The 20,638-nt window shown below is 48.4% G+C and overlaps 1 protein-coding gene across 1 annotated transcript in view; it reads left to right on the top strand.

Moving 5' to 3' along the window:
- Positions 1-20,638, top strand: part of arhgef19 (Rho guanine nucleotide exchange factor (GEF) 19) — a 124,333-nt gene that overhangs the window by 37,162 nt on the left and 66,533 nt on the right. The gene's annotated exons all lie outside the window — the stretch shown is intronic.

Raw genomic sequence — 20,638 nt, 5'->3', positions numbered from 1 at the left:
GAACTTGTGGGAGGAACCCGGAGCACCCAGAGGAAACCCACCCAGATATGGGGAGAATGTGCAGCCTCCACACAGACAGTGACCCAAGCCGGGAATCAAACCCGGGTCACTGGTGCTGTGAAGCAACAGTGTTAACCCCTGTGTTACCATGCCGCCCACTAGAAAGTACTGGAGAAAATTCTGACGGAGAGAATCTATCTCCACTTGGAGAGGCAAGGTTTAATCAGGAATAATCAGCATGACTTTATCAGAGTGGGGTCATTTAAAAAGAAATTTAGAGTACACAATAATTTTTTTCCAATTAAGGGGTAATTTAGCGTGGCCAACCACCTAACCTGCACGTCTTTGGGTTGCGGGGGGTGAACCCCAAGCAGACATGGGAGAATGTAGGCAGCACGGTGGCGCAGTGGGTTAGCCCTGCTGCCTCGCGGCGCCGAGGTCCCGGGTTCGATCCCGGCTCTGGGTCGCTGTCCGTGTGGAGTTTGCACGTTCTCTCCGTGTTTGCGTGGGTTTCGCCCCCACAACCTAAAGATGTGCAGTGTGGGTGGATTGGCCATGCTGAATTGCCCCTTAATTGGAAAAAGTAAATTGGGAACTCTAAAAAAAAAGACATAGGAGAATGTGAAATCTCTACACCAGAGGGAGGTCATGCCAACAAATTTGATTGATTTTTTTGACGAGGTGACCAGGGGCATCGATGAGGGTAGTGTAGTTGTTGTAGTTTATTTAGATTTCAGTAACGTCTTTGACAAGGTCTCACATGGGAGACCTATTAAGAAGGCTAATGCACATGAGATACAGGGGAATTTGATAAGGTGGATTTAAAATTGGTTTAGTTGTAGGAGACAGAGGGTGATGACAGATGGCTGCTTTAGTGATTGGAAGCTAGTGTCCAGTGGCACACGACAGGGATCCCCTATTGTTTGTTATTTATGGAAGTGATATCGATGACTATGTGGGGGGTAGGATCAGTAAGTTTGCGGATGACACAAAGATTGGCCGGGTGGTTAACAAGGAGCTTGAGTGTCTTGGGTTACAGGAAGATATGGACAGGATGTTCAAATGGGCAGATAAGTGGCACATGGAATTTTACCCTGAAAAGTGTGAGGAGATACACTTTAGAAGGAGTAATCTGACAAGGAAGTATTCAATGAATGGCATGTACTAGGAAGTTCTGAGGAACAAAGGGACCTTGGCATGTTTGTCCATAGATCTCTGAAGGCAGAAAGGCAGGTTAATATTGTGGTGAAAAAGGCATGTGGGACACTTGCCTTCATCAACTGAGGCACAGATTACAAAAGCAGGGAGGTCATATGGAGTTGTATAGAACGTTGGGGAGGCCACAGCTGGAGTACTGTGTGCAATTCTGGTCGCCACATTATAGAAAGGATGTGATCGCACTGGAGGGGGTGCAGAGGAGATTCACCTGGAATGTTGTCTGGGATGGAACATAAATGATAAAGGGAGATTGGATAGCCTTGAGTTGTTTTTGTTGAAGCAGAGAAGACTGAGGGGGCGACCTGATCAAGGTGTATAAGATAAAGAGGAGCATGGACAGAGTGGATAGGGAGCGACATTCCCCTTAGTTGAAGGGTCAGTTACGAGGGGGTCACAAGTTCAAGGTGAGGGGCAGGATGTTTAGGGGGGATGTGAGGAAGAGCCTTTTTACCCAGAGGGTGGTGGTGGTCTGGAATGTACTGCCTGGGAGGGTGGTAGAGGCAGGTTGCCTCACATCCTTTAAAAAGTACCTACACGAGCACTTGGCTCGTCATAACATTCAAAGCTATTGGCCAAGGGCTGGCAAATGGGATTAGATAGGCAGGTCAGGTGTCTTCCATGCGTCGGTGCAGACCATGGGCTTCTTCTGCACTAGTGTGATTCTGTCAGTCAGTGATTCTGTACCACTGTGCCACCACCTTTCAAAAGGATTGACAGCAGTGGGAATGTGTGCAGGTTGTGTCTGAGAGCCTGCTTTGAATATCCTGTACAATGGTGAGGCCTAGCAGTGAGGGCGCAGACATGAATGCTCGTAATACTGATGGTTCAGCGGGAAATGAGCTCCTCCCAGTGGCGCTGAAGGTCTCGGGCTCTGACCTCAGCCAGTACTCCATTATTGGATCTCTAATGACGTGACAGTAGTCAGGACACAACAATTGGCCTAATCACCCCTGGGCTAGGGAGGGATAAGTGATTCCAACTGTGTGCGTCAGCTGTGCCTCAGATGGTAGCACGCTTGTCTCTGAATTTTAAGGTTTTGGTTCAAGTCTTACTTCAGGGCTTGAGCACCAAAATTAAGCCTGACTCTCCAATGCAGTACTGAGGGAGTGCTGTACCACCAGCATGGTAGCCCTGTGGTTAGCCTCTGTGTACCCTACAGGTGTCGGAGTGTGGCGACGAGAGGGTTTTCACAGTAACTTAATTGCAGTGTTAATGTAAGTCAACTTGTGGCAATAAAGATTATTATTATACTGTTGCCGTGGCTGTCTTTCAGAGGAGCTAAGACTATAAGACATAGGAGCAGAACTAGGCCACTCGGCCCATCGAGTCTGCTCCGCCATTCAATCATGGCTGATATTTTTCTCATCCCCATTCTCCTGCTTCTCCCCATAACCCCTGATCCCCTTACTAATCAAGAACCTATCTATCTCTGTCTTAAAGACACTCAGTGACTTGGCCTCCACAGCCTTCTGCGGCAAAGAGTTTCACAGATTAACCACCCTCTGGCTGAAGAAATTCCTCCTCACCTAAGTTTTAAAGGATCGTCCCTTTAGTCTGAGATTCTGTCCACTGGTTCTAGTTTTTCCTACGGGTGGAAACCTCCTCTCTACGTCCACTCTATCCAGGCCTCGCAGTATCCTGTAAGTTTCAATAAGATCCCCTCTCATCCTTCTAAACTCCAACGAGTGCAGTCCCAGAGTCCCCAACCGTTCCTCATGCGACAGCTCTTCATTCCAGGGATCATTCTTGTGAACCTCCTCTGGACCTATTCCAAGGCCATGTTAAACTGAGGCCTCTTCTCCTTTCTTGGGATTTAGGGTTAGGACCCGATATTGGAGAGGAGCAAGAGATTTATTCCTCTATGTCCTGACCAATATTTATTTTTCAATCAACTTTATCATCATCACATTGCTGTTTGAGGGAATTGGCCGTACACATTGGGGGTGATTCTCCGAGCCCCGTGCCGGGCTGGAGAATCGGCGCAACTGCGCCACGATGCCCCGACGCCGGCGCGCAATTCTCCCAGGTGCGGAGAATCGCCGCCATTTGCGGCGGCGCATTTGGCGCGGCGTTAGCTGCGTGCCACTGGAATTGGCGGGGCCGCCGATTCTCCAGCCCGGATGGGCCGAGCGGCCGCGCCGATACGACAGAGTCCCGCCGCGCCGTTCACCCCTGGTCGCTGCCGATGGGAACTCTACGGGAATGCTCGGGGGGCGGCCTGTGGGTGGGGGGGGGGGCTCCTTCACCGGGGGGGGGGGGGGGGGGGGGGGGCTCCGATAGGGTCTGGCCCGCAATCGGGGCCAACCGATCGGCGGGCCGACCTCCCCCCCCCCCCCCCCCCCCCCCCCCCCCCCCTCCCCGGGCCTATCTCCTGGCGCGGCCGGCCCCTGAACACCGACCCCATGTTGGGTCAGGGCCGACGCGCAGAAGAAGACCCTGTGCATGCGCGGGTTGGCGCGGCCCAACTGCGCATGCGCGGGTTGGCACGGCGTAAGGAGGCTGGAGCGGCGATTCTCCGAGTCCCGGTCCCTGTGGGGGCCAGAATAGGTCGTACCCGGGCCTTGTTCGAAACGTGACAGCGTTCACGACGGCACGAACACTTGGCCTCTATATCGGAGAATCGCCCCATTGTGTCTACCACATTGCCTACACTGCAACAGTAACGGCACTTCCAAACTGGTTGTAAAGCGCTTTGTAATGTCTGGTGGTCATGAAAGATGCTATATAAATGCAAGCCTTTTGTATTTTTCCTTTTTTGGGCTCACGTTCTTGACTGCTATCGGATATCTCCAGTACGGACTTCAGGTGTGGGCAGGACTGGGATCAGCAGCCGTGCTTCCCTTTTGGGCTTCGCTACATTGTCTCTCTCCTGCTTGTAGTAACCTGCCCTGCAGATCCTACACACCCTGATCCTTGGCAGCGTCACCCGGCAACACCCAACAAGATGTCTAACTGTATCACAACAACAAGTTGCATTTATATATCACCTTTGACATCGGAAGACATCCCAAGGCCACTTCAGAGGAGGGTGGTCAGACAAAAACCGACCCCACAAGGCAAAGGGGCTGTAAGGACATAATCGTGAATAAAAGCAAAATACTGCAGGTGCTGGAGATCTGAAATAAAAACGGTCAGTGCTGGAAAAGCTCAGCAGGTCTGGCAGCATCGATGGAGAGAGAAACAGAGTTAACGTTTCGAGTCCCAAATAAAGTTGTTCGGAAATAAATGGGGATTGAGATTCAGGAAGTTAGGGCAGGTGGCCAAAAAAGAGATAGTACTTCAAGGGCATCTTTAGAAGGGGAGAAAGAGACAAATAGGTTTTCGGCAGGGATTGCAGAGCTTAGGTGTAAACAGCCGAAGGCACTGTGGAGTGAGTGATACTGGGGATGCACAAAAGGCCAGAATTGGAGGAACGCAAAGCATTTGGAGGGTTTTGCAGGTAGGACTGGAGGAGGTTATAGAGATAGGGAGGGGATGAGGCTACGCGGCACTTTGAGAACTTTTAATTTGCGACATTGGTGGACTGTGAGGCAAAGCAGATCAACAAGAACCGAGCCCCGGGGTGGTGCATGAATGTGTGATGCTAGTTTACATATGAGTAAGAGTTTTGGGTGAACCTGAGTGAAGTCTGGAGGTAACAAAAGCCCGGGTGAGGATTTCAACAGCAAAATTGCTGAGACAGCAGCAGAAACAAACAATATCACAAAGGTTGGAGTAAACGGAGAGGACGTGGGGTTGGAAGCTCACCTCTGGGTCAAATGGGAGAGCAAAGTAGTGGGTTCAGTCTGATTGGGGCAATGCTCCTTGTTCTACTTTTTGTGTCACAGTGTTTTTTTTTGTGATCTAATCCTATCCTCCCTGGCTACTCCACTCCTTCAAAAACGTATCTCTCTGACTAAACATATGATCATCCACTTCCTTTGGTGATCTGTTGTTGATACTTGTTGTTAGTCACCTCTGCCTCTCTCACACATTGGTCTTTGCTTGTGGCAAAAAATAATAGAAAGAAATCCAGGCCGGGATTCTCCGAGCTCGCGGGGGGTCGGAGAATCGCCGGGGAAGCGCGCGAATCCCGCCACTCCGACGCTGGGCCACCGATTCTCCGGCGACCGTTGCATCTGCACCAATCGCAATGGCATAGTCGCTGCGGCGCTGGTCGCCGGCTGCTGAAAGCTGCCCTCGCGGCTATTATGCGCGTTCGACAGGCTGAGTGCCCGCCGAGCTCCGCCAGTGTCGTTTGCGTATGTCCTACCCGGCGGGACCTCAGCGTTCTGGCTTCGGGGGCTGTCCTGGTGGGGGGTCGGGGGAGCCGAATCCGGGGGGGGGGACCTCTGCGGTGGCCAGGCCCGCGATCGGGGGCAACCGATTGGCGGGTGAGCTGATTCTGGTGGGGGCCTATGTTTGGCCGCGCCAGGCCCCTGTAGGGCTCTGCCATGTTGCTCGCAGGCCGGCGCAGAGATGGCTGTGGCGCGCATGCGCGGACCCATGCCGGCCGTGGCGGGCCGGCTTTCGGCTCTGGAGTAGCGCACAGTACTCCGCCGCCATTCTAGCCCCCGAGGATGGGGAGAATAACTGGTCCTGGAGGCCCGTTGATGCCAGCGTCGCTTGCGCCGGCTTTGATGCCGGCGTCAACACTTGGTCAGGATTTTGGAAAATCCCGGCCCCAATTAAAAAATACATTTGCTTTGTATCACCGGAACAGAGCTTTTCAATTTGTCATTACCTCTCTGAATTGAGAACAGTAATTTGTGGCAATGTAGGTCAAAGGTCAACAATGTGTACCTCATGTAAGTGGGTTCCTTTACATACCCCATCAAGGCTTTAATTCCTGTGTTTCCATTGTTAGTGTGTCACTTGTATAGGTCGGAAAATACACCTCACATCAAGAGTCAAATGGCCACGGGTTAGGCAGGGCCTGGGGACATTTTGTTTTTCTCAATCTTTTCCCCGAGTAGAGATCCTTCTCAGGATAACCATCATCGCGATGATTCATTTTGTCAAAGGCCAAAGCAAAATGTGATTTGTTTACTCTCTCAGACACCAGAAATGAATCACACGTACCTACGCATCACCACGTATCACTGAAAAATAAGGTCTACCTCTTGTGTTAGGCCCTACCCCTGGTTGTTTTTTTAAATGTATTTAAGAGTACCCAATTCATTTTGTTTCCAATTAAGAGCAATTTAGAGTGGCCAATCCACATCCCTGCACATCTTTTTGGGCTGTGAGGATGGGACCCACGCAGATATGGGGAGAATGTGCAAACTGTGGTGATATAACCACTGTAGTGATGTGTACTTGCAGTAGGGGATGTATGCCTGTACGACTCAGACCCTAGTCTACAGTTGCAGATGGAGGAATAGCATCGCACAGCAATAAAGCCTCTATTGTACTTGTCTCTCGGCTTTGAGTATAATTGTTAGCGCCACACAAACTCTCCATGGATAGATGGAACCGAGTCCTTGGTGCTGTGCGGCAGCAGTGCTAACCATTGCGCCACCGTGCCGCCCTCTACCCCTGGTTGCTTCTTTTTGTTGTGCATTTATACAAACGTCTTTGATGTTGATGGAGGGACTTGTGCTGCCAATGAGTACAGCACAGGAACAGGCCCTTCGGCCCTCCAAGCCTGCACCGATCATGATGCCTGTCTAAACGAAAACCTTCTGCACTTCTGGGGCCCATATCCCACTATTCCTATCCTATTCATGTATTCGTCAAGATGCCTCTTAAACATCGCTATCGTATCTGCTTCCACCACCTCCCCTGGCAGCCTGCTACAGGCACTCACCACCCTCTGTGTAAATGACTTGCCTCGCGCAAACTTTCCCCCTCGCACCTTAAACCTACGTCCCCACGTAATTGACTTTCCCACCCTGGGAAAAAGCCGTGCCACTCATATTTTGCAAACCTCTATCAGGTCGCCCCTCAGCCTCCGTCGTTCCAGTGAAATAAGAGCCTGAAATTCCGGATTCCCTGTTGGAAGTACAGTGGGATTCCACGGCTCCTGCACAGATGCTGCAGTAAGAAGTCCTTTTTCCCTCACATCAACCCAGAACAAGTGGCTCAGCTGAGACATGTCACATGGCTATGAAGTTCCCGGGCTCGAGGCCGTGATGACAGTCATTTAAAATAATTCCGGTAAGCGGCCCACACATCGTACAGATGATTCAGAGGTACCTGCCAGATTTTGCCCTGGGCCATAGAAATCCAACGAGAACATTTCCTTCTGCAGCTTAAGTGATCAATCAAGGGGAGCAGGCAAAAGATTTGTCCATCCACCTCCCCTGTTACATCTGACGTCCATACACATGCTTCCAGTAGGAGTTATTAGAAAGCGATCAAGGACAGGAATCCTGGATCATTCATCCCTCCCTACTCAAGCAAGTGCTGATTCGATGCTCCTAGTACTGGGATAGAGAAAAAACAGGTAAAACCCGATAGATTCTTCTTTTCGAGGCAGCAAGGCTCAGGGAGGCAAATCCATAAAATAAGGCCCAGGTCACTGAAGGCATGGCAACCAATAGTGGTATGATTAAAATTGGAGGCCAGGATTGGAGAAGTGCAGAGATAAAACGTAAAAGGAAGCTTTGCATTTACGTCACGTTTTATTACATCTCAGAACAATCTCAAACCATTTGGCTTTGAATGGCAACACAGCAAACCTTTGTACAGAACTGGTTAGAACAATGAGATGAATGACCAACTCACCTCCTCTATTGCGGGGTTGGTTGAGGGAGCAACGTTGATCAGGAGAACAAGAGGGCACTGTAGCAAAACAGAAGAATAAAAAGCATTTTTTAAAAATTAGAGTGCCCAATTTTCTTTTCCCAATTAAGGGGCAATTTAGTGTGGCCAATCCACCTACCCTGCACATCTTTGGGTTGAGGGGTGAGACACACGGGGAGAATGTGCGAACGCTATATGGACAGTGACCCAGGATCGAACCCGGGTCCTCGGTGCGGTGAGGCAGTAGTGCTAACCACTGCGCCACTGTGCCGCCCCTGAATATGAAGCACTGTAAAACGTGAATCACGTGTTCCCTTGGCATTCCGCTCTCCAAAGAAAATAAAGAAGGGTTTATTAGGTGCAATTTTCCTCTGTGCTAAACAAAAGCAGGTCATCCAAAGTTCATTGCTCCAAACCGCTCCTGGGATTACTTCAAACTCGGGGCCAATTTAAAGTTAAAGAGTTAACTTTGTTTATGTTTGCTGTAAATTTGATTCTTGTCGTACTGTATTGATATCTTGTTAATCTTTCTCACTTTGTGTATATGTTTATCTGTACATAAATCTAGACAAGCAATTTCTTTGTCTGGGTGGGATGGTTTAACAGTCTGTTATTTTTCCCTGTCTATGAAGACACCCCACAGATTCTCCAGTCAGCAAGTTACTGTAATTCGATGATAATTATTAGATCTGGACTATGATGAGTATTCATGGCAGGAAATAAAAGTCTAGTTCTTGCTTCATAAGAGACTGGGTTCATTTGTGAAACTTTCATAGAGGCTGTCACATAAGAACTTAAGAGATAGGAGCAGGATTCGACCATTCGGCCCATCAAGACTGCTCGCCATTCAATAAGACCATGGTTGATCTGGCTGTGGGCTTAACTCCACTTTTCCTCTCCTTGTCCTAGTGATTGCCATGGTTCGAAATTCTGCCTACCAATTTCAGGCAGCTATCATCTATTTTATAAACCGTTGAGTTGTGCAGAGTAATGCTCATGAGTCGGTGCCATTCACGTATGTCACTGTCTCTGTGCCAACAACAAAGGGAGCAACCACTGAATCTATTCCTAATGATATTCCTCTGGGTTGAGTTGAGGTTGTAATGGTCTCTGTGCGACAATGTAGCCTAATGATTGTAAATATGCAATTTTTACTTCAATGAGAATGGTGTGAGAAATAACAAAATGGTAGCGCTTTCAGCGCCAGGATCCCAGGTTCGATTCCCAGCTTGGGTCACCGTCTGTGCGGAGTCTGCACGTTCTCCCCGTGTCTGTGTGGGTTTCCCCCAGGTGCTCCGGTTTCCTCCCACAAGTCCCGAAAGACGTGCTTGTTAGGTGAATTTGACATTCTGAATTCTCCCTCCGTGTACCCGAACAGGTGCCGCAATGTGGCGACTTTTCACAGTAACATCATTGCAGTGTTACTGTAAGCCTACTTGTGACAATAAAGATTATTATTATTATTATTAAGTGCTGGGAAGAGTTGCTAGATCATAGGAAACAGATCAATGAAATGTTCATGAAGCTTCATTGCAATTGGAGATATTTTTAAAAAAATTTAAAGTACCCAATTCTTTATTTCCCAATTTAGGGGCAATTTAGCATAGCCATTCACCGACCCTGCACATCTTTGGGTTGTGGGGGTGAGACCCACGCAGACACAGGGAGAATGTGCAAACTCCACGTGGACAGTGACCCAGGGCTGGGATGGAACTGTGTCCTCAGTGCCTTGAGGCAGCAGTGCGCACCACTGGAAAAAATAATTGGGTGTTCTAAATTTAAAAAAGGATGGTGAGTGGCTTTGAGGGGAACTTGCAGCCGATGGTGTTCAGAGGTACGTGCTGCCTTTGATCTTCTAGGTGGTGGCGGTTACGCGTTTGGAAGGTGCTGTTAGAGGAGTCTTGGTGAGTTTCTGCGGTGCGCCTTGTCGATGGTAGAACCGGCTGCTACTGTGCGTCAGCGGGTGCTGGGAGTGGATATTGAAGGTGATGGACGAGGTGCCAATCAAGTGGGTGTCAGAGGTCACGGGTTTGGAAGGTGCTGCTGAAGGAATCCAGATAATATTGTTCTATGTGGGGAAACCCCCACCAGCAAGTGCAACCTGTGGACTAGTCGTAAACGTCATATCCTGAAATTCCCAAACCTGGGCAAACTGGCCATCAGAGCCCAGGAAGGACGGCTGGTTGTGCGCGCTCACATTTCATACATATTAGCTTGAGTCGCTTGAATTTCCAGAGTCTGAAAGTTTGGAACGAGCTTTCCTTTGTGCTGTGTGGAATAAACCCAAACTCCCAATACCATGGTCAGTTATTGTCAATGGTTTAAGCAGCATGAAAAATGAATGGGGATGTGGGTGTGAACTTCGTTTATGGCCTGCGAATCTTTGTGATCTGTATCTAAGCAGTGCATGAAAACAATAATCTTGCAACAATGCTAGTTCAAAGGGCTGTGTAGGGTATAGTTTGAATTTAATGGAATATTTTTTTCTTTATTCTTTCATGGGATGTGGGTGTCACTGGCTAGACCAGCATTTGTTGGCCATCCCTAATTGCCCTTGAACTGGGCGGCTTGCTGGGCCGTTTCAGAGGGCAGTTAAGAGTCAACCACATTGTGGTGGGTCTGGAGTCACATGTAGGCCAGACCAGGTAAGGACGGCAGATTTCCTTCCGGAAAGGACATTAATGAACCAGATGGGTTTTTACAACGATTGATTATATTTGTCTTTGTCATCATTATAATACAAATTCCAACAATGACCCTGATTTCATCACAGTTTGGACTCCGGGATGCTACGATTTCAGTGCAACTGTCAGCATGGCTGAGACACCACGATGCTGTGTACTTTATGCCGACCAAGTGCTGCAGGCATGTGTGGGTGGAAAGTTGTTCTTATTAAAATTAATTTTACACAATTTTCTATCACAGTTGCACATAGAAAGTTGATGATGCAGGCAATAAGCTGGAATGTGCCTTTCGAAACAGTCATCACCGAATGCAAATTATTTTAGGATGTTTGGATTATGAGAAAGGGCATTTTCCCGTTGTATCTCTGGCATTCAGAAAGCTTCCCCCTGGTCCTCACCCTGTCAGAAAGGATACATCTCATCCCAGACAGCTGTTTTTATCTCCAGGAGTTGGTGCGTTGCCTGTAGTTTTCTCTGAGCCTGGATGGGCAGAGATTTCTCTTTTGAAAATCGCAACAAAGATGCATATGAGAGTCAGGATGGGAACGCAGTAAATAACCACATATTACAGTGTGCAGAAAGGATTCTGTGGATCAATGCCATTTGCCTGGAGAATATTACCACACCCCGTCAAGTCAGAGCAAGCTACTCTGTAACCCGCACCAACACGCCCACGCTCAACAGATGCCACACTGGAGCTAGTCTCTGGAAAAGAGAGAGCATCGCTCACAGAGAGAGACAACATGAGTGGATAAACTTTAGGCGTAGGAGTCAGACAGATCACAAACCTGTCTCAACTTATAAAGGGATGTTTCTTTACTGAAGGAGACGAATTGAAACAGCTTTCTTTTGATGGAATTTTCTGCCTTTTTTTTATCGTATGATTGTTCTCCAGACCTGCCTGGTCTGCCCATTTTGTTGATTTATAGTCATTTTAAGCTCCTCACAAGTTGAATCTAATTCTTTACAATTGCATTTGGTCTAAAGTGTTACGACGTCCTGGGGTAGAGCGTGGTCAATTCCAGCCCTACTTGAAATTAATTCGGAATTATTTTTAATTGGGTATTTTTAAAATACTCGAAGACATAACTTATCATGGAACTTATCATAGAATTTACAGTGCAGAAGGAAGCCATTCAGCCCATCGAGTCTGTACTGGCCTTTGGAAAGATCACCCTACTTAAGCGCACACCTCCACCCTATCCCCATAACCCAGTAACCCCACCTAACCTTTTTGGGCACTAAGGGCAATTTAGCATGGCCAATCCACCTAACCTGCACATCGTGGGACTGTGGGAGGAAACCGGAGCACCCGGAGGAAACCCACACACACACACGGGGAGGACGTGCAGACTCCGAACAGACAGTGACCCAAGCCGGGAATCGAATCTGTGACCCTGGAGCTGTGAAGCAATTGTGCTAACCACTGTGCTACCGTGCTGCACAGATGGACATCTTCCAGTTAGATTCTTTTAGACTAGGCCTCCAGTTGGATGTTTTTGGTTTCAGTCTGTAATGGTTTTACCTGTGGATTCATCAGGTTCTCGAGACCTCTCTGCAGACTCAGAACCAACAGGCAGAAAACATTCAGGAGAGAGAGAAAAAGAGAAAGAGTGAGAGAGCAACATACAGCCTCTCCTTTTAGCATCCAGGTGCTTTCTCTTGTGTTCTCTGAAAACACTCCACCTAGCAGGACCCAATTGCTGTCTGTTGCCGGGCGGGACGTCAGCAGCCAAACACTCGAACCAAATCCCTCCAATCTCTTGTGTGCCAGAAAGTCTGAGTTCTTCTGTTGAAAAGCTAAAACTTCACAGCACAGTGTATTATTTTGTAACTTTTGAGTTCCTCATTTCCTCTGCTCGACTTAAAGATATGTCACTATTAAAGATCCATGGACCAAAAAACGATAACAATAAAGTAAAAGAAATAGGAAACAGGAAGGGCCCTTAAAAAGTGATTATTTTTTCTCCTCCAATTCTTTCCTCATATAAACTGAAAACTCTAACTCCTCACTAATGTCCATATTACTGGAAAAGCCTGCAGAATCTCACCTTTACTGATTGCTGATAGTGTAAGAGTCCTTCCTATGTATTTTCTTTGTCCCCATTCATTTTATTTCAATTTTATTATTTTGGTCAACGGTCCCATAATCGGGATGTACCTTTTAGCAGAAGATTCAATGTTGAGACAGTCTGTTTGCCAGGACACTGTGTTCCCAGGTTTTGCGTTTTGGAAAGGAGAAACCAGACCCCTCGGCACCAAGTGTATCTTAGGAACCAGCTTTGGAGGGATTCAGTCCGATTGGTTAACTGGAAACTAGTGGACTGGCCAGGGACAGTGTTCTGCCTGACAACAGTCAGTGATTGGTTCCTGCGTAATGCTTTCTGAGATAACTCAGCAGAAGTGTTTTGACCTTGAAAGTGAAAGGAACTCTCTCTCTCTTTCCTGCTTGCTGAAGTGAAAGAACTGCTCTATTGTTCTGAAAGCAGTGAGTGCCTGGCACATCCTTTGATGTGAACCTGAAATTATGATGAGTTTGCAGAGAAAGTAGATAACCTTGCCAGAGAAAACCATCTCTAGCCTAGTCTGTGTGGAGTCTGCACGTCCTCCCCATGTGTGCGTGGGTTTCCTCCGGGTGCTCCGGTTTCCTCCCACAGTCCAAAGATGTGCGGGTTAGGTGGATTGGCCATGCTAAATTGCCCGTAGTGTAAGGTTAATGGGGGGATTGTTGGGTTATGGGTATACGGGTTACATGGGTTTATGTAGGGTGATCATTGTTCGGCACAACATCGAGGGCCGAAGGGCCTGTTCTGTGCTGTACTGTTCTATGTTCTATGTTCTATAGAAGGAAGAAGTACCAAAACAAAAGCCTGAACTTCAGAAAGACATTGACTGGAAGTCATCCCAGTGCATCGAAGATCTTTATCCTTTTATTTTTATTAATATTGATTTTGTACTCATGCCCTGGAGTGAGACTTGAACCTGAAACTTTGTGACTGGGAGGCCGGTTACTACCAGTTGAACCTTGTCTGACACGCAACATAGTTAAATATCCCAAGATGCTTCAGAAGCATTGTCGAACAACATTTAACATTGAGTCACATAGATGATAATACTTGGCTAAAAAGGTAGGTTTTAAAGAGTGTATTAGAGGAAGAAAGAAGCGGCAAAGAGATTTAAAGCGGGAATTCCGAATGGTCCTACAAAGGGACCGGCAATAGGGGTTTTGGTGTTGCCGAGTTTGATCTACTACTATCGGGCAGAGAACGCAGAGAAGGTGTTGGGTTCTTTTGGGGACCAGGAGACAATGTGGGTGAGGATGGAGTCGGGCTCATATTAAGGGGACGGGGCTGCGGGCGCTGGTAAGGGCCTCGCTGCTGTTCTCTCCAGGGAAGTATGCAGGCAATCCGGTGGTGGTCGCGACGTTGAAAATCTGGCGTCAATTTCAGCAGTTTTTTAAATTAGGTAGGATTTTAAGAAGGCGCCGATTTGTGATAGTCGTGTGTTTGAGCCAGCAAGGCTGGGAATACCAGGTTTCAGGGATGGGGGAATAAGAGGGTGGATGGCATGGGGGACTTGATTTTCGGAGAGGCGGTTCGCTTGCTTGGAGGAGTTTTCGCAGGCGGAAAGTTTTCGATATCTGCAGGTGAGGGACTTTGTGAGGAAGGATTTCCCATTGTTTCCGGTAGCGCCGCCGCCCACACTGTTGGAAAGATGCTCGCGGGGTTGGAAGAGGGGAGTACCGTGGGAATTTACAGGAGGGTAATGGCGGAGGACATTGTGTCCTTGGTCGGAATTAAGGCTAAGTGGGAGGAGGAGCTGGGTTGGCCACTTCGTCGTGCGCGAGACCAGGGTTGATAGAGTTGAAGTTGATACACAAGGCACAGTTAACTTGGGCTAGGTTGAGTGGGTTGTTTGAGGGGGTGGATGATAAGTACGAGCGCTGTGGGAGAGGCCCGGAAAGCCATGTGCACATGTTCTGGGCATGTCCTGAGCTGGTGAGATTTTGGGTCTCCTTCTTCAGCCCCTGTTGGAGATATTACAGATGGATTTGGAGCCCAGTCCCCTAGTGGCCATATCTGGGGTATCAGACCTGTCGGAGTTGCAGACGGGTGCAGGGGCAGATGTTTGAGCCTTCACCTCGTTGATCGCTCGCAGGCAGGTCCGGTTGGAGCGGAGGTCAGCTTCTCCACCCAGTGCTTCGGTGTGGCTGGGGGATCTCATGTAATTCATGCATCGTGAGAAAGATTGGGCGATTGCAGAGACCTCAAAAGGTTGTAGAAATAGGGAGGGGTTGCAAGGTCATTTACGGATTTGAAAACAAGGATGGGAATTTTAAAACAGAGGCATTGATGTGCCGGAGCTAATGTGCATCAGCGAGCACATGGTGCGAATTAGGATATAGGGAGCAGAGTTTCGGTGAACCCAAGTTTATGCAGGGTGGAGAGGTTAGGAAAAGATAGAAATAGCCACGGATGAGGGTTTCAGCAACTGACGAACTGAGTCGGGGCAGAATCAGGAAAGGTTACGGAGGTGGAGTTAGGTCGACTAGGAATGTCACATGGGGTGAAGAGCGATAATTATGGTAGGTTGAAAAAATTCACAGGGCAGAAGGGAGGGCACTGGATGGGGGTTAAGTAGCTTTAACTGCTATGGAGCAAAATATTGATTTGATAGGATGCAGAATTGAATGTTTATGGCAACAATTGTGTTAGCTGATCTGACTGGACCACATGAAGTATCATGGTATTGTGCATGATTATGTCAATGCTGAAACTGCCAGTACCACCCTGGAATACAAAGTTAAGATGCTCATTTGGAGAACTGGTGCAAGCACGATGGACTGAATGGCCTCCTGCTACACTGTAACAATTCTCTGATTGTGTGAAATTTCATCCCCAGCTTCTCTTCACTGTTCGCTAATGGTCCACTCACCTTAGGTCCCGTCTCCCTCCACAAACAGCCCACGCTCGGACACTGTTCTTGCAAACGATTGCCCCAAATCGAACTTAACTTTCATTCCAAAATCTTGCCACTCTACCTTTGATTCCCTTCAATCAGGTTCCCACGTTGCCACCTAAGTGAAATAGCCCTTCTCAAAGTCACAAATAACTTCCTGCGTGACCGTGGTGAACTATCCTTATTCGTTCTTCTCAAATTGCTGGCCATCTTTGATTTGTAGTTGACCACATAATCCTTCTCCAACGCTCTCTCCTCTGCTGTCCAGCTAGGATGACACTCGCCAGGTTTCATTCCGATTTATCCAACCAGAAAATCTCCTGAAATGGCTCTCTGCTCCCTTGCCACTATCTCTGGAGTGACTCAAGGACCTATCATTAGTCCCCTTTCGTTTTCATTCTCTTTTTTTTAAATTTAGAGTACCCAATTCATTTTTTCCAATTAAGGGGCAATTTAGCGTGGCCAATCCACCTACCCTGCACATCTTTGGGTTGTGGGGGAGAAACCCACAGAAACACGGGGAGAACGTGCAAACTCCACACGGACAGTGACCCAGAGCCGGGATCGAACCTGGGAACCTGGCAGGGCTAACCCACTGCCCCACCGTGCTGTCCTCCGTTTTCATTCTCAGCGGTCTTGTCCAATAACATGTTGGGTTCGACACGTGCACTGATGATACCCAGCTCTACCTCACTAACCTCTCTCCACTCCCCCACTGCCTCTGATTTGTCACAACTGCTTGTCCAACAGGCGGGTGAGCAGGAATTTAAATATTGGGAAGGCCGGTCACTGCTAAAATCTCCGTCATCCAGTCACTGACTCCATCTCTCCCCCTGGCCACTCTCTCCACTGAACCAAACTGTATACACCCATGGGGTAGTTTTATGGCTAAACCCCACCCCGGTGGGAGCTCTTAAGACGGGGATGGTGGGGCAGACCAGAAATGATGAGTACCCATCCCACCGACTTCCTGCCAACCCCCAAGGTGTTCCTTATGGACGGGAGGGCAGCATGGTGGCCCAGTTGGTTAGCATTACTACCTTACAGCGCCACCGCCACACACCACCACCCCCACGTACCCGCTCAAGATTTTACCCTGTCTTTGTGCCTCCCAGTCTGGCCTCCATTTTTCTTTTTAAATTTAGAGTACCCAATTATTTTTTTCCAATTGAGGGACAATTTAGTGTGGCCAACCCACCGACCCTGCACATCTTTGGGTTGTGGGGGCGAAACCCACGCAGACACGGGGAGAATGTGCAAAGTCCACACGGACAGTGACCCAGGGCCGGGATTCGAACCCGGGTCCTCAGCGCCGTGAGGCAGCAGTGCTAACCACTGTGCCACCGTACTGCCCTCAGCCTGGCCTCCATAACCCACCCCCTCCTCCACCCCCTCCCTAGGGTGCCCGATTATTTTCCGCCCAAAAGGAGCCGCATTAACCATTCCCGAGATCCATATTGTCTTCTTCCCAGGACCTGTTGTAGGGACTGGAAGGACTGGCTACCAATCACGTTGGCCGCAGCTCTTAAGGACTGGACTTCCTTTCCCCGAAGTTCGTCCCTCATCTTTTAAGGCCGATCATAGTATAATAAACAGCAGGGCAGCCTTTTGAGCGAGTTTTCTTTCGGGAGCAAACAATATGCCCCTCATGCCCCTGGAAAATCCAGCTCCATATCTTCTCTGTCACAAAGAGCATCCATCTCTGGAATATGGCCTGTCCATGCCCCTGCATCTGCTGTGAAATCCTCATCTTCCGATCTCTGTGGACCTACGCTCATCCAAAACTCTGCTGCAAGTATTGCAACATGCATTGTCCTGATCACTTGTCACTCCTGTATTCATTGTCCAACCCATCTGGCTCGTTTTGAAAATTCTCATCCTTGTTTCTCACCGTGGTCTCGATGCTCCCTATTGCTTTAACTCTTCCTGCCTTATCCTCCGAGATCTCTGCACTCCTGCAACTTCAGCCTCTTTCACAGGCCCAATTTTAATCACTCCACAAGTGTGCGGCCATATCAAGCTGCTTAGGCCTTAAACCCTGCAATTCCTTCCCTAAACTGCTTAATCTCCCTTTCCTACAACAGGATCCTCCTTAAAACCTACCTCTTTGACCACGTTATTGGTCACCTGTCGTACTATCTCCTTGTATGACTCAGTGTCAAGTTCTTAGACTTAGACTTAGAACAGTACAGCACAGAACAGGCCCTTCGGCCCTCAATGTTGCGCCGAGCAATGATCACCCTACTCAAACCCACGTATCCACCCTATACCCGTAACCCAACAACCCCCCCCCTTAACCTTACTTTTTAGGACACTACGGGCAATTTAGCATGGCCAATCCACCTAACCCGCACATCTTTGGACTGTGGGAGGAAACCGGAGCACCCGGAGGAAACCCACGCACACACGGGGAGGACGTGCAGACTCCGCACAGACAGTGACCCAGCCGGGAATCGAACCTGGGACCCTGGAGCTGTGAGGCATTTATGCTAACCACCATGCTACCATGCTGCCCCCATCTCCAGTGAAACATCTTGGGGAATTTTGCCAAGTTAAAGACGTTAGATAAAATACAAGTAATCCTTCTTCTGACTGGGTGAAGGTGAGCAGGTTACTGCTTATCTCGGAGTAGATATAGTTAATTTTATCTTGATGGATTTGATTTCTTTACCTATGAACACTGGAGATGTGTACATTGTGGCTGACTGTGGATGTTTCTGATTCATTTGGAAATAAATGCTCCTTTGGTTTTAAGCAGCAAAAGGGATAAATTTGTTCTGTGTCCCTTCAGCTTGCACATGCCCACTTCTACAGTATTGCTTCCCACAGTAACCAGCACAGGGAACTTGGTGTACAGGTCCACAGGTCATTGAAAGTGGAAGGCATGTGGAGAAAGTAGTCAAGAAGGCATACGCATTCAGTCGGGGCATCAAGTATAGAAATTGGCAGGTCTTGCTGCAGCTGTATAGAACCTTAGTTGGGCCGCACTTGGAATACAGTGTTCAATTCTGGTCGCCACACTGTCAGAAGGATTTGCAGGTTTTGGAGAGGGTACAGAAGAGGTTTACCAGGATGGTATGGAGGGCATTAGCTGTGAGGAGAGGTTGGATAAACTCGGTTTGCTCTCACTGGAACGATGGAGGTTGAGGTGCGACCTGATAGAGGTCTACAAAAGTTATGAGGGTACAGACAGAGTGGATAGTCAGAAACTTTTTCCCAGGGTGGAAGAGTCAATTACTAGGGGGCAAAGTTTTAAGGTGCGAGGGGCAAAGTTTAAAGGAGATGTGCGAGGGAATTTTTTACACAGAGGGTAATGCGCCCGGAACTCGCTGCTGGAGGAAGTGGTGGAAGTAGGTATAATAGGGGCATCTTGACAAATACATGAATATGATGGGAATAGAGGGATACAAACCCCGGAAATATAGAAGATTTTAGTTTAGACGGGCAGTGTGTTCGGCGCAGGCTTGGAGGGTGGGAGGGCCTGTTCCTGTGCTGTACTTTTCTTTGTTCTTTGTTCACACTGACATCAATGACATCCAATTGAAGATATGCCCTAAAGTTAACCATATCTACTCCAGACAAATGGACTGTGGGAAGTGTTGCTAAAACAATGCACGACACTAGTGGGTGACATGATGGCACAGTGGTTAGCACTACTGCCTCACAGCACCAGGGACCCAGGTTCAATTCCGGCCATAGGTTACAGTCTGTGTGTAGTTTGCACGTTCTCTCTGTGTCTGCATGGGTTTCCTCTGGGTGCTTGGATTTTCTCCGACAGTCCAAAGATGTGCAGGTTAGGTGGGGTTACAGGGATAGGGTAGGGGTGGGGGCCTAGGTAGGGTGCTCTTTCATAGGGTTTTGCAGACTTGATGGGCTGAATGGCCTCCTTCTGCACTGTAAGGATTCTACAGTCAGGGCACACCTGGAATACTGTGAACAGTTTGTTCCCTTTATCTAAGGAAAGATATACTAGCTTTGGAGGCTGTCCAGAGAAGGTTCACTAGGTTGATCCCGGGTATGGAGGGATTTTCTTACGAGGAGTGGTTGAGTAGATTGGGCCTGTATTCATGGGAGTTTGGAAGAATGAGAATATCGGATTCTCAGGGAGTTTGACAAAGTAGATGCTGAGAGGGTGTTTCCTCTTGTGGGAGAGTCTGGGATCAATTGGCATAACCTCAGAGTTAAGACAGAGATGGGGAGGAATTTCTTCTCTCAAGAGGGTAGTGAATCTGTGGAATTCTTTACCTCAGAGAGCTCTAGAGATGGGGTGGTTAAGTGTGTTCAAGGCTGAGATAGACAGGTTTTTAATCAGAAAGGTAATCCACGGTTATGGAAATAAGGTGGGAAAATGGAGTTGAGGATTTCAGATTAGCCATGATCTCATTGAATGCAGAGCTAACTCAATGGGCTGAATGGCCTACTTCTGCTCCTATGTTTTACAGTCTTATGGTCTATCCTGCTTGTCATGTTAATTGGTCTTAGGAATAAGGTGACATTTTTTCTTTCAGAGGGTTGTGAGTCTTTGGAACTCTCTCCCTCACAAGGTGGTGGATACTTTTAAGGCAGAGCCAGATAGATTCTTGATAAACGGTGTGTTGGAAGGGATGGGGGATAGGGTGATGGGGGTGGGGGGTGGGGGGGGGGGGGGGGGGGGGTTAGTGTTTGGGGGTGAAAGGTTATCGGGGTAGGTGGGCATGTGGAGTTGAGGTTACAATCCAGTCATCCATGATTTTGTTTGGATGACAGAATGGGCTCAAAGAGCCGAGTGGCCTACTCTTGCTCCTACTTTGTATGTTTGGATGGTCCCAGAGAGCTAAGGCATTATTCCCCTAATGCCAAGTACACATCCTTGCCCAAGTGGCCATTGTTGAGGGATGAAACCTCGGCTGTGAATCTAGGGGGCCTTTCGACTGCCTAGCGCCAGCACCTGGTCCCCACACGGATGCACTTTTCAACAAAGAGTCCGCGGAGTGGAGGCCTTGTCTGATTTTGTCTCCCCCTAGCCTCCAGAGATCAATTATACTGCCCAGACTGCCTGTCCAAGTTGTGAC

The sequence above is a fragment of the Scyliorhinus canicula genome, chromosome 16 (genome assembly GCF_902713615.1).
Source record: "Scyliorhinus canicula chromosome 16, sScyCan1.1, whole genome shotgun sequence".
In the NCBI taxonomy this organism is placed as follows: Eukaryota; Metazoa; Chordata; class Chondrichthyes; order Carcharhiniformes; family Scyliorhinidae; genus Scyliorhinus; species Scyliorhinus canicula.
This window is presented reverse-complemented; position numbering and strand designations above follow the sequence as displayed.